At 39.1% G+C, this 14905-nt stretch overlaps 1 long non-coding RNA gene across 1 annotated transcript in view; it reads right to left on the reverse strand.

Moving 5' to 3' along the window:
* Window positions 1-14905, reverse strand: part of LOC122803508 — a 159072-nt gene that overhangs the window by 44803 nt on the left and 99364 nt on the right. Inside the window, exon 2 of the long non-coding RNA XR_006365125.1 lies at window positions 5946-6041. This is a non-coding gene — a long non-coding RNA (uncharacterized LOC122803508). The remainder of the gene's footprint in view (window positions 1-5945; window positions 6042-14905) is intronic.

The raw sequence follows: 14905 nt of genomic DNA on the forward strand, positions 1-14905 counted from the left end.
GCTAGAGGAAATCCAGATGGATATTCGTGGGGGACCATGGGAGACACAAATTGAATAATCGAGAAGTGCACTGGAAGTTGGTCCTTGAGGCAAATAAGCGTCCAGGGCTTAACGAGATTGTCTCCCTTGCACCTGTATTGAAATTAAGTGCAGCTAAATTATAGGACTACCTAGCACCCTATTTATGTATCTATGCATTTATTTATTCATTTTTGTACACAAGTATTTAAACCTAACATATCCCTCAGGAATTTTTTTTAATAAGTTAGATTTTTAATGTTTTAACAAGTTAGATTTTTTTTTTAACATATAGGTACTGACCACTCCATGGTTGTAGATAGTTTGACACTGATTTTTGATGTTACATATTTGTTAATGTAATGAACTTTTAGGTCACTAGATGGCAGCAAAGTATTGTTTTTATATGCATTCTCTAGGTTTTTAGTTTAATATGTTTCAACATATATACAAATGTATATTTATATTTTAATAAATATCTTTATTAAATGTTTATGATTGTGCATAAATAGGGATTATTAGTTTTTAATAAAATATGTAGGGACATTTTTATAGTAATTTTAAGCAGTTTAAGCACTATATTTACAAGCAAGTTCTTGGTTGTGTTAAGCGGGTTAAAAGGCTTAATGAATTGATTTATTGGCCTAATTGCTTTATTGGTGAAGTGTTTTTTGTATAAAATGGGAGGGAGTTGTATTTGTAACCATTCTGATGAAGTCTTGGACGAAAACGTACGGAGAACTGTGTTCAGCGTTATTTTTACAGGGTGTGCTGTGCTATTAAAGAAGTTTGTGGACGAGCAGCAGCTGAGTGCTTTTTTCTTTCAAATACTGAAGTGCCAGAATGACCGCCTTCATTTACTTGATATTATGTTGTCTTCTTGCTGTCTCTGTATGACCAAATTCCCTGGACTTGTATGTTCTTGGAAAATGCCCACCCTCAATGCCAGATCCTAGGCAACTGTGTAAAGCTCAAGGCAAGCAGAAAGAGCACTACTGGAATGAATGAAATGTCATTACTCCATTATATATACTCCTTGATAAAGGGTGAGAGGAATTGGGAAGTTCAGAGGTTAGCAGTGCAGAGTCCAGAGTGACTTGAAATACCACTGAATATTCTGCAAATTGAATATGGCATAAAGTATCACTGCAGTTACTGAAGCAAAGTAGCCCAAGACTTAAAACCTCTCCTGCTGAAGTCAAATCCAAGGACAGAAAGGAAAGGAAATGAAAAAAAATAATGTCAATAATTTAACTTTGGAGGTAGGAAAACAGTTGCTGACAGTTACTGAGCATGCAGCCTGCATCCAAGGAACACCAATTCCAAGGATGGAAATCATAAGGGACTTCCTGAAGTCTAGCCCTTACAAGCCTAGCAAAGAGTTTATCCCTGAAAAGAAGTCTCAGCCAGCACTTGTTGCCCCAGTCAATGAGAAACAGGTGGAACCCCTGGGACAAATTTGTGGTTTCCCATCCACTCAATGTTTTGCTTGGTGAGTCAGCAAGGTGCTCTGTTTGAAAGTTGGGAAGTCTATTCCACCAACGGGGCAGCCTATGGGAGCCAAACCAGACTCTAAGAGATCTACTGTAAATGTGAAATCCTCCAGAAGGTTGTCCCTTGAAGGATACTGAAGCAGGATATCTTCCAGATAAAGGAACGTTTGAATCCCACGAAACCTACAAAAGGCAATGACAAGGATCAAAGCACTCGGAATACCTTTGGGGTCTTGGAAAGACCAAAGGGCAAAGCAGAAACCTGGAAGTGAACTAGTAAGGCACAAAGTTTCAAATATTTCCTTCAATCTGAGTGAATGAGAAAGTGCAAGTATGTGCCTTTTATGCCCAGTGTCACAAGCCTGAGGAAGCATAATTGGAAACCGGGACTGTAGGGTCAACATTCTGAAACTTGGCACCTATCAAAATGAGTTGAGAAAGACATCTAGAATGGGTCTCCAGTTGCCCACTTTCTTGAGAACTAGAAAAAGCCTTGAATAAAACCCCCTTCTCTGAAGGTGAGGGGGAACCAATGTTATTGTTCCCTGTGAAAATAGATACTGAAGAAACACAGGGACCTGTGGAAAGGCTTTGCAGGCTGAAAGAAAAAGTAAAGACATCCCATAATGTTTTTGACTGATACAAAGAATCAATCTGTCTGACTTTACTGATTCCCATACAGAAAGACAAAAGGACAGAGTAAAGGCGAGGGGCAAAAGACTGCAGCTACTAGAACAGAGGGGCAAAAGACTGTAGCTACTAGGACAGAAGTTGAATCATTGGTTCAGTGTTCAGGCTGGTGATAAATGTTTTGAGATAATTCACACGTGCAAGTCACTTATGCACCTCTTTGACCTCATGCTTTAGTTATACATTAACACAACATGAGAGGAAGGCACCCAGACTTTGGTATTCTGGCCAGATAAACAGCTATCCTTGGCACCTGTTAATACTGCAAAAGTGATCCAAGGAAAGACATTTTAAGTGATGAAGTAAAATACTCATAAGCAAATATATACCAATTAAGGTCAACAAAAGCAAGAAACTGCTTTGGGCGATTGCCATCAGATCCCCAAATGTCAAGTTTGAGCATGCAGATATCTGGCATCCAGGTTTCTAAAGTTTCAATAAATGGTACATAAACAGGCGCCTTTCCATTCCACTAAGATCTGGTCTCCAGTGGTCCTAATAAATTATTATATAACAAACAAAAATCACCTAAAAAGGATTGACAGAAACCAAGAGAGTTTCATGAGCAATATCACTACATTAAAATCAACAATCCAACATATGACATCTGTTTTACAGGCATCTAAAGTAGAAGGCTACTTTCTCTCATGCTGGAAAATTATTTTAATATCAGGTGCCATTTTTGTCAACATTTTTAGTATGCAGGAACAAGCTCCTTGGCTGAGGGTGGAGGCTCTGGTTTATTACATTAGTGACACCTACCAGGAATACCAGATGTTCACTTAATGGAGTTCCCAGACAACCACACACGCACTGTCATACTACACTGAAGCATTAGGAAGCCATGGGGAACATGTCATGTGGAGACCTGCTTTCACTCAGGAAGCAGATATTGGAGGCTCAAGAGAGAATGTACGGTCACAACAGGGATTCCCGAACAGGGCTCTCACCTACCCCAGGAATACCTCGCTCGCATTCCACCGGAACAAACAGGCCAAGTCAGTGCAGGTAGAAGAAATCATTGAGCAAAGGTCTTGGGGGAGGCAAATAGCACCCCTTCCCTGTGCTGCTACATCTTTATATTTCCCTACAGATGTAATGATGCACAAACATGGAAACTACAGTGTACGTCAGCCTATGAGGTGGAACAATTCTGATTACCATTACCTGGAGGAAGATATGTCTCACTTGGAACAACAGGCTTAGAATCCTCAGTCAGACCCCTGGCCTTATGACTCTGACTCATTTGGCATATGCTGTCTTCTTCCCTTTTTTTTTTTTGAACACTTGCATGCCTTTCAAAAAATTGTTTGCTTCTCCAAACGTTCTGCTTCTGAAGTAGCACTCTTGTCAGACAAAGCAAAGCAAGCCAAAGAACAAAATACACAGCAATTCAGCTTTTGTGCTGTATACTTGCATGTCCCTTGTCTGGTTTATTAAGCCCTAAACAGTGCTCATAACAACCAAGTTATGACTCTTCCCCAAAAAAAAAAAAAAAAAAAAAAAAAACACTGCAAATGAGTCATGAGAGCCAAAAAAGCGTCTGATGTTAAGTATTTTGTTATAAATAAAACCCCTAAAGAAAAGTCAACTCCAGCAGATATCCCACATTAAAATATTATATTATAATAACGAGGGCTATACCTAGCACTGCAGAAATAGAAGCCCAGCAGCAACCAAGTTAATAAATTAGAGTGGACTTGACCAAAAAAGTATGGAGCACTGTACTGTCTCTTTTATAGTTGGGATTCATTTGATTTATACGCCCATCAGTGGCATCTAAGTGTTCATGTTTATCTTCAAAAGAATCATCATACTGTTGTGTAATTTTTTTTGTAATGTAGCAAAAATTGCTCCAGTTAATAATTTCAAACATTATTTAGTAGACAACACGCTTTTAATTTGTTGTTCATTAAATTTAATGAAGCCTCATAAGTAGCTGCTCAACTTTAAGTGAATCACTTTACAACAATACATAGGTTAGGTTATTTCTGAAGAATACTACAGTCTGAAATCCCAACGGCAAGATACTTTTTCTATTTACTGCTCTACAGATATCAATTTCTCTTGGGCACCATTTGTAAAGCCACAATTAATATAACAAAAACAAAAGAATGGTTGGTTGGCATAATGGTTAAGGTGTTTACCTTACAGACACAAGGTACAGGGTTTGATTCTCACATGAGGTAATTGCCTAGGCTTAAAATGGCCTAGAAGGACAGTTAGTCTAGTACTAATCTATGAACCTATGATCCAGGCTAGTTTGAGCTGTACCTAGAAAATGAATTTTGTCACATCTGTTGCAACAATCTCAGTGACAAAGCACTGGCATTAACTGTGCACGCTTTATAAGAATACAAGATACATTTTTGCAGCAAGAGTGGCACCAAAGACCTCCGATTTCAGAGGATTAAACAGCGGGAAAATAAAGTAGTAAAATCCACTCTAGGCCTACACTGGTAATTAGCACAGAAGATTAATGCTATAAGCTATTAAACTGCTTCATGTAGGACAAGTTTCAAGTCCCTCAAACTCCATTTTCAAGTAACTCCAAGTCAGTTAACCCCATAATGCTTCAGAGATGAGCCTAAAAAAGGTCCTTTTGCTCAATGCTCTGTCTCAATTAAAAGAGACAAAGAAACAACACTGGATCCACACTATAAGATCAATGTGACAGACTTATTTAAAAGCTAAATACAGTACACCACTGACAGTCACTGGTATACAAGGTGATGACCTCACGCCCAGAAAGTTCTACAAAACTGGTTCTTTCTGCAGATCTAGAATAATAAAATCCCATCGTCAATTGTTACATTTTGACTCAATTATTTTGGGGGCTTCCTATATTAAGAGCAAAACAAACGGCACTCAGTCAGCAGGGGGCAAACACTCCCAAAGCTGGAATTTCTCAAAGACCAGTTACACGAACCTAAGTAAGTAACAGCACCAAGCCTATCAAGTTAAATCTGCAACTATGTCCACACTCGCCCTCATGGAATTTAAAGAGTAGGAATATAAAATTTGAAAACTAGTTTCTGATAAATGTGCTAGAGTCTTACTGTTAACTGAAGTAGTGCATCAGGCGTCAGCACAACACATAACTTTAAAGAAGCATTTTGTCATCCTGACAGACGAATAAGAGGTTTGTTAAAACAGCAGCACAGAATCAAAGATGGTATTGCAACCACTTGTAATGCTTCCAGCATCTCTGCTCTCGTTCGGTTAGAAATTATATCAGCAATCTGCCCTTTCCAGCACCATCCTAATATTGACAGGAGCAATAAATCCAAGCTTAGTCCTTCAACACTGCTCATTGAGTAGCCCACTACTCAAAGTTACAGGATAAAATATTCTGTTTCAAGTAAATCAGGAAAAAAAAAAGGCTTCCTACCTTACTCAAATTATATATTACACAAATCAAAACCAAACTGTCAGAAGGTGAAAAACAGCTAGAGAATATATTCCAAGTGTGTAAAGCAGTGTGCTCTTTAAACAGCAATGCAGCAAATCGGCAATAGAACAGGAAGAAATTCTAAGCAGATGCACTCATCACATGACTTGATGACTCATTGATCCTCCCATACACAATGAGCAGCAAAGGACAGCAGATGAAACCTAGCCCTCCCCTTACCCAAACTACTATTTATCATAATGGAAAAAAAATTCCAGTAGATGTAACTTTTTTAATTAAAATAATGACAGCAACTAACAAATTTTGAACTAAAATAACTTAAGACCACCCACCAATAATGTTTTCAAAGCTCAGAACGCCTTCAGTATTCAGAACACCTTCAGCCCGGATAATTCACAATCAAGGTCAGTTAGGGAAAACAGGTGAATCTGGATAAATCAATAAGAAAAACACCAAGATCATATCAGTATACATTTCATCATAATTCATCATGTATGTAATCCCTTTATAATCATTTTTAATTATAACACAATGAGCAATTGCAAAACCACAAATACACATACCCAACAAGCTAGACCTTTCTTAGAAACTATGAAGTCCATTTTGCAGCTGCCAATAGAACAGCTTTGTCTTGCAGATTTTTTTTTATCCAGTTATTTATGTGCATCAATCTTCCAAATTAAAGTATCAGACACATGTTTGTGAGGACGTATACAAAAGATAAATCTTTGCAATGTTTTAAGCAGTTTTCAGTCCTTTAGGGAAGTCTCACAATACTTGTGGTCAGACAAACTACACAGTCAGAGCTACAATGATTTTCCAGTAAACCAAACAAGGACTCATTTTCACTTCCTCTATTTCCTAAATGTAAAAGGCATGCAAGCTGTTTCACTTGTATTTTTTTAACACTTTTTCAGGGCATCTTTACCAGGAATGGATATACCAAGGAAGTAATTCTCATGCATTTAGTCTTTCATTCTTTGATTACCCACTTCATCCAATTCATGGGCTCAGGGGAACTGCAGTCTACCCCAGTACTCAGTGGGGAAAAAGGCAGAGACAAAGTAATCCTCGACTGAAACTAGTCTGTCGCAGGAGAAATACGCACTCAATGACCCTCACTATGCACACCTAAAGGCAACTTGGAGCTTATAACCTTCGATCTATGGCACACTTTGGGATGTGAGAGGAAACTGCTGCAGCCACTGGAAACCTACATGGACACAAGAACATGGAGTTTCCACACAGAAATCACCCCAAGCAACCAAACTGCAAACTACAGAACAAAGTGTTGCGAGGCAGTAACAAGAATGTAGTCAGGTATACTCTTTGCATTCTAGAGAGAGAGTACATTTTATACAAAATTCAACACATTAGAGCTACAGCTGTCTAAATGCTTCCACCAAAAGGGACATACCTTGCTTACAGGGGATGATTGCCAACTATAGTCAATATAATATAAAGGTTTTAAGAGGAATAGCTGAAAATGAGGTATGCATTTAAGTGCTTGGGGGCAACAACTTCAAAATGTTTCCTGTAGGTTGGAAAGCAGCCTTAACAGCTTGCGAGTACAAAACGAAATTCACTAGCTACAACCCTCTCTTACTGTGCTACCCACCGTGGTTCTCTTAGTAGGAAATAAGCATACTCCAAACCATCTTTATAAAATCACCACATTTTATGCTGTAATGCAAGTTTACATACATGGGTAAAAAAATAAGACAAGCCACAATAACATTTTCATTGCTACTGCAATGCAGCATACATAGGTTCTTTTTAACAATTTTCATTCACTCCAGCTTTCCATAAATTGTTCCCCCTCTCCTGAACATTATCCCGCATGTTTTATTCTCTCAGATTCCATTCCTTTCCAAGAAATGTATTCCATTCCTTTCCAAGAAATGTATTCCATTCCTTTCCAAGAAATTTGTTCCTTCCCTTTTCTAAACTATCCCATACCTTTCACAGTCTAGTCTATACTTTGTACAGCATTCGTGTTCTTTTGTCTGACCATCTTTGAAAAATAAATTGCTTAGCTTATCTACAACATAAACGTGTACATAAGTTAGAGACAAGCTGTAATGGTTATGGCTGATAAAGGTACACATTTATTAAGCTTATAAGGAGCAACATTTTATGAAGTTCTTACATTTTTAACTATGAGGCGAGAGGAAGTAAGAGGCTGTGAGAATAAAACAGAAATTCTTGGCTACACTGCTGATTACAATGGAAGTTTTCACTACAAAAAAACAACTCCGTTCTCATTAGGTAATCAGTAGTCGGCTATTACTACTCAAATTTCTAGACACCTTCATGCAAACCAGTCACCTGGGTTCAACTAGGGGCTTTATGCACAGCCACCCTGGGGGAGGGGGGGATTAAGTAGCTAAGCGTCTGCCTGATCTCATTCCTTGGGGAAGGACAGCCAGAGGAAAGGCTTAATAATTCACCCTCTAGCAGAGGCTAGTCCTGGCCATGGATTCTCAACAAGTATGGAGCAGCAGGGTTTTAACTTGGGAACTGTTCCGTACGGCAGTATGCAAGCAATCATCTTGACAGCAATGAAAGTCCAATGCCAAGGGTCCGACAAGTTAGCAAGAAATAATCCAAACCTCCTGCAAATATGACAATCTCCACCTCCAAAAGATAGAGACTTTTGCCTCTCCCAGCTATAAAGAAACTGGACTGGAAAATTTAAACTTCAGCAGAATGAAGAAAGACTCTTTCCCATGGCATGATGAAGATTACTAAGCTACACTCTTAGGTGGAGAAACAAGCTAAGGGGAACTAGAGGTAAACAGTGGGTTAGCAAGCCCAAAAAATAATGTGAATTTTCCTAAATAAATGCATTACCTATAGCTATGCCACTATACACTGTTGCCATTCTTCATCCTTTACCTACAGAAGAGGATGTGGTGGCCATCTCAACAAGACTCCAATTATACTTCAGCCTGACTACTACAGGTCACTGCCATTGCTATAACAGCTAAAACAAGACTTCCAAGATGGTTGCACATCTGAGTAACAGCTTAACCTTAGCTCTCCCAGTGTGAAAACAAAAAACAGTGAAGGCCAGTAGACTTATGCTTATAAGCACATTTCACTAACTGGCTATTAAGTGTATTGCCTGGATGCCAGGAAAAAAGAAATGCAGATCACCTGGAAACAAAATTCAGCTACAGAAAGTGAGGAAGAAACACTGACTGGGGAAAATTCTGTAGCTGCTTAGCAAAAAGCAAAGGAACCTCCAGACATTACCTTCCAGTACCCTACAAGAAAATAAAAAAAACAACTGTACACAGACCTAGTTTAAATAAATGAAACTAGGATGGATTATATCAGCACAAACAATAAAAGGCTGAAAAAATGGAAGAAGCTTTAAACAGATATACAGATGGGATGACAAAGCTGCAAAAATCAAAGGGTGAAATGAAGAAAAGTCTGGCTGAATATGAGACCACTCAGGAAGAGACGTTTAAAAAAAATAAAAGAATTAGAAGACATTGATTGTAGGGAAAACCTGAGATTTACAGCTCTACCAGGGAAGCTGGAAGGAAGAGACTGCATTAAATTTTATGAAAGCACAAATAAGCAACTGGACTGGTATTCCACAGCAGGTGTTATCTGAAAGGGCACATCATCATGTGCATGCTCCAAACTTAGCTATGAGAAAGCAACCTAGACCTTTAATAGTAAAGATGCAATCCTACCAGCAGGAGTGGTCGATTCTGACAAAACTGTGGCAGAAGGACAAAATACCAAAAGTGGGAGACAGCAGAGTGTTTGTGGAGAATGATTACTCGTACACCAGGCAGAAGACGAGTAAATTCATTCCACTACTCAGGGAATGTCAAGACATGCGTGTGAGATTCAAACTGCTGTACCCAGCTGTCTTCAAGATATTCTTCCCTGGAGAGACAAAATCTTTTTTTATGAAGTACATGCTAAGGGGGAAAAATGTTTGTGCAACAAAAAGTGAACTGTGAAACAGGATATTCTGTTTCTTGTTCTTCTGGTAATAAAGACCAGAGAGAGACTGTACTTTTGAAACCTTTTCCACTGTTTCAACAGAAAATGTTGGAGAGAAGGAAAGGAGCACAAGAGTTGACTAGAAAAATCGAGAGTACATTGGAAACCAAGCAGAGACAAGATTTGGGAAGATGGAGATGAACAGTAATAATGTGGGATTGCAGTACAATAATTATATTTGTGAAATGTGACAGAAAAATTAAATCTGGAAATATTGGACTTTCAGAATTTGTTGAACTTGTGAGGGACTGTAAAATCTATGCCCTAGTCCATGTCATTAATGTCAGGAAAAATGCTTTGGGGGGAGGGGAAGAGAGGGGAGAAAGTTAACAGTTGGTAAAGAAAAAAAAATCTTGAATAGTATTTTTGTGGTGTATGGTTTTCTTTCCATGCTATAAATGAAAGTTCTCAGCTATTTTAAGTGTAATGGGGATTGTAAATGGTTGCCGGTGTCTTTCTTTCTTTATCCATTCTCTGCTTCTTCTTGTCCAGTTTTAACAAATGTAGACACTGCAAAGTTAAAAAAATAATTGCTAAAAAGAGCATGAAAGAAAAAAGAATGTACTTTTTCTCATTCTTGCATGAGGGAATGACTGGATTAAGGACCTTACACTGATTTAGTAACAAGTTTTAAGAGAAAGGAAGTAAATGTCATTCTTGCATGAGGGAATGACTGGATTAAGGACCTTACACTGATTTGGTAACAAGTTTTAAGAGAAAGCAAGTAAATGAAAAATATTGATTATTATGAGGATTTTTCCAGCAAATGAATGTATGCTTAGCAGCAGTTCTGTTTCTGGCCCTCATGTCTCTATGGAAACAATATGAGAAAGTGAAATTGGTTACAGTCTGCTGGAGAGTGATTGGCTAAGGAAAAAAAAAAAAGAAGAAACTGGCTAGAAAATAATGTTCTCTGAAAGCATTCATGGGTTTGCCCTGCTGGGAGAGCTATAAAGATAAGACAAAACAAATTAGCACTTAGTAGAAGCACAGGCTGCACAAGGTGTCTTAGCATTCTTTTAGGTTAATTCAAGTGTGCAAGTATGGCTGTCAGTATTGGTCATTTGTTCCCATTAGGAACAACTAAAAAGTTCAACCTGTCAAACAGTATATGCATGCAACAAAAAAGCTGGAACTAGACATTTAACAAAAAAGGTGTTATAAATAAAAGGTAGGGATAATAACTTAATACAATGATGCTTTCTGTAATGTCTTTAAATGTCAATGGTCTCACAGAAATGCAAAAAAAAGAAATAGTAAACTATATTAAAAATGTAAGAGTGCAAACAGCTATGTTACAGGAGACACACTTGAAAAGAACTGAACATGTGAATTTCATAAAGAAAGGTTTTCAGGATGGTTATTCAGCTGAATATCTGGCACAAAGGAAAATAGGAGTACTTAAATTAATTGCAAAAGGAGCTCAAACGGTAACAGAAGAGGACAAAACAATTATGACAGATTTGTAGTGCTAAGGGGCTACTGGCAAGGGAGGAGGAGGATTACACTTGTATGGATTTATGTACCACCTAAAGCTCCTATAAATGAGGTTAAGAAAATTCTGGAAGAAATAGTTTTCAGCAAGGAATATTTATAGGTGGAGAATGGAATTTGATTTGCAGCAGTGAGAATATGTTTGGGGGCCCAGAAAGGAAAGCATAATAAAGGAGAGTAGATTTTTGAAGAAATTTATGAAAATATTTGACATGGAAGACATGAATTCAGTAATAGGAGTTTGGAGTGAATTTATATGTTGTTCCCAAAGACAAAAACTGGGTTAGGCTACACAGAACTTGCATTTCACAGGAGCATGTGCATTTAGTTAAAGGTCTTGATATGCTCCCAATAACTATTTCAGATTGGGCACCAATAACAACTAAAATAAAAACAATGGGTAATGAAATAAAAACGAGACACTTGCACTTTCCCACCGATCTCTTGAAAAGAGGGAATTTAAGGAATGGATAGTGGAGATTATTCAGGAGCTATTCCAGAGGACAGAAATTACTTCTGAAAATATAGCTAGAGAGTAGGATAAAATTATGGTGGAGTTTAAAAATAGGGTGGAAATAAAAGAAAGGGAGCTATGATGAAGAAGTAACAAGACCTATTTACAGAGACTGACAAATGTATCGCAGAATAGGGGGAATCTCACAGAACAAAAGGATTAAAGTACAGTTTTGTACCTACCATAAATGTAGATGTTCGAGGATTCCATTGCTGCAGTCCTGACTATTGGGTATAGTTCTTTTCTTGCCCCAGATGTCAGAAGACCCAAAAAGACAAGTCCCCAAAACAACCTGCACCAAAAACATGTATAATATATACAACAATATATACATATATATATAAAATATAAGCATGTAAACTCACCACAACCACCCCTAAACACAGAGGAACATCTACATTTATGGTAGGTACAAAACTGTACTATGTTCTTCGTCTTCCATTGCTGCAGTCGAATCCCAAAGCAGAGGCAAGGGAGGCTGGCAAATTATAAAGTAGCAGGAGCTGACAACATGCCTTGTAAAACAGCTGTGGCAAAACCAGCCCTAGTCTTAGAGTATATAGGCAGGTGATAATGCCTAGAGAAAGTATGCACTGAACTCCAAGTAGCTGCTTCCAGAATATCCTTAGTTGCCACCCCTTAGAAATGCTGTTGAAGTGGCAGTAGCCCTAGTGGAATGAGGCCTAATCCCAGCTGGAATCTCTTTGCCATGATGGGAATAACAAAATGCAATGCAAAAGCCAATCCACCTAGAAATAGTTTGTTTTGACACAGGCTTGCCCTGTGAACTCAAAGCAAAAGAAACAAGTAACTGCTGAGACTGCCTAAAATTCTTAGTCCTGCTCAAATAATAACGCAATTGCCTGTGTACATCTAAAGTGTGCAAAATCTTTTCCCCTTTATTTTGAGGATCTGCAAAAAGGCAAATGAATAGTTTGGTTTAAAGCCACACTAGAAACCACCTTAGGCATAAAGGAAGGATTAATGATACCCTGTCCTTATGGAAAATCAAAAGGGCTCTACTGCCATAAGGGCCTGCAACTCAGACACCCTTCTTGCAGAAGTAATAGCCAACAGAAAAGCAGTCTTCCATGACAAATATTTCAATTCAGCAGTAGCTGCAGGCTCAAAAGGTTGTAGAGTAAGTTTTTCCAACACAAAATTGAGATCCCAAGCAGTAGTAGGTCTTATATTCTTTGCCCCTCTAAGAAACTGCTTGAACAAAGGAGTCACAATCATAGTGAGCCGAAATTGCTGCAGCATGAATCTTTATGGAAGAGAAGGACAAACCTTTGTCCAATAATTCAGTAAGATATTGAAGAGCCACACTCAAATTAGGCTCTGAAATCTCCAAATTCTTTGCTGTACTCCAAAATAAAAATCTCTTCCATTTTTCTCTCCTAGTACTAGGCCTTCTAGCTTCCATAATCACATTTAAAACTTGTTGAGGAAGCTGAGACCTGCTGTGCTTCAACACAGAATATGCCAAGCTGTGAGATGAAGAGATTGAAGCTTGACATTGAGCAGATGACCGTCCTTCTGAGATAACAGATGAGGAATCAGAGGTAAAGGCCATGGAGGCTTCTTTACAAGACTAGAAGTGGGTACCAGTGTTGCGAGGCCAATCTGGAGCTATCAAAATCATCCTTGGCCTGTCTTGTCTGACCTTTAATAATACCTTTGGAAGAAGAGGCAGAGGTGGAAAGGCATAGACATGAAGGTTTTTCCAACTGAAAGACAGAGCATCCACTTTCCAAGCTGTGTGATGAAACCCCTTTGTGCAATACTTTGGCAGCTGGTGGTTTAGTGGAGAAGCGAACAGATCTATGTCTGGAGTTCCCCATGACACTGTCAATTTCTGAAATACATGAAGATCCAGTTTCATCCATGATTTGTCTGCTTAACACATCTGCTAGGGAGTTCTGTGCTCCTGGCAGAAACCTGCCCTGAAGAGTTAGTTGCAGGCTTAACGCAGTCTCCCATAAAATCATTGCTTGCCTGCATAGAGGATAAGAATGTGTCCCCTTGCTTGTTGATGTACCACATGACAGTTGTGTTGTCTGTTAGAATCAACACCTGCCCTGGAAGAAGTAACTCCTTGAAAGCCATCAATGCAAACTGGACTGCTAACATCTCCTTCATGTTGATATGTAGATGCTGTAGTCTGGCAGGCCACTTGTCTTGTATCCACTTTCCATTTAGATGCTCCAAAGCCAAGCAGTGTCCGAGGCATCTGTCGTTAAAATCTGACCGCCTCTGGCGGGGTCAGAGAGTCCCTTGTTTAGGTGACATTCCTGAGCCCACCACAAGAATTCCTTTTGAAGGCAAGGTATTATTTGAATGACAGTGTCCAAATCCTGGCAGTGCTGTGTCCATACATTTTGAGATACCATTGCAGCTTCCTCATATGCAGTTTGGCATTGGGAAGCACCAGAATACAAGATGCCATGAACCCTAATGCTTGAAGGACTGTCCTTGCAGTCAGCACGGACTGATGAGATAGTTGATGGAAGTAAAGTGACAGACTCTTTTGTTTGTCCGGGGTTAAAAGGCCATCTGGGCTGCTGTATTCAGTCTCACACCCAGAAAGCACATGTCTTGAGAGGGTACTAGACTGGACTTTATTTCGCTCACAGAATACCCTAGGCATCTTAGCACTGCTATGACATATTCCAGATGCTGTAGAAGGTCTTCCTTTTCTTGAGCCAGAATCAGGCAGCTATCACTGGAGCCAGAACCAATGCAGAGAACTGATAATGAAAATTATAGGCACATGAAGGTAAGCTTCCTTGAGATCCAAAGTTACCATCCAGTGATCCTTGCCAGCAGAGGTAACAGTTGTTGTAACGTCAACATCTTGAACTTGGGAATGTCCAGATAAGTGTTGAGGATAGATAAATCGGTACTAGGAACAGGCGAGAATAAATATCTGGAGTAACTGAGAAACTTGCTTGTGAGCCTCTTTTCTTTGTGGAGGAGGAACATCTGGCATGCGAAATAAAATCTGTAACCGTGATGAATGATATCCAGCACCCATCTGTCTTGAGTGATTAAATCCCAATTTCTTTTGAAAAGAGAGGACAGTCTTCCTCCCAAGGAGCTGCCAGAGAGAATCCACTGGCAGCTGAAAAGGCAGGTCATTGGGTCTTGCCCTCACCAGAAGTCTGAGCAGGTGAACTCTCTGCCTAAATGAACCTTGAGCCTGCCCCCTGCCCCTCTAGAAGACCTACCCCTAGACTGGGAACCATAAGCTTG

Source organism: Protopterus annectens, chromosome 5.part1 (assembly GCF_019279795.1).
Source record: "Protopterus annectens isolate FY-2018-M chromosome 5.part1, PAN1.0, whole genome shotgun sequence".
Lineage (NCBI taxonomy): Eukaryota > Metazoa > Chordata > Ceratodontiformes > Protopteridae > Protopterus > Protopterus annectens.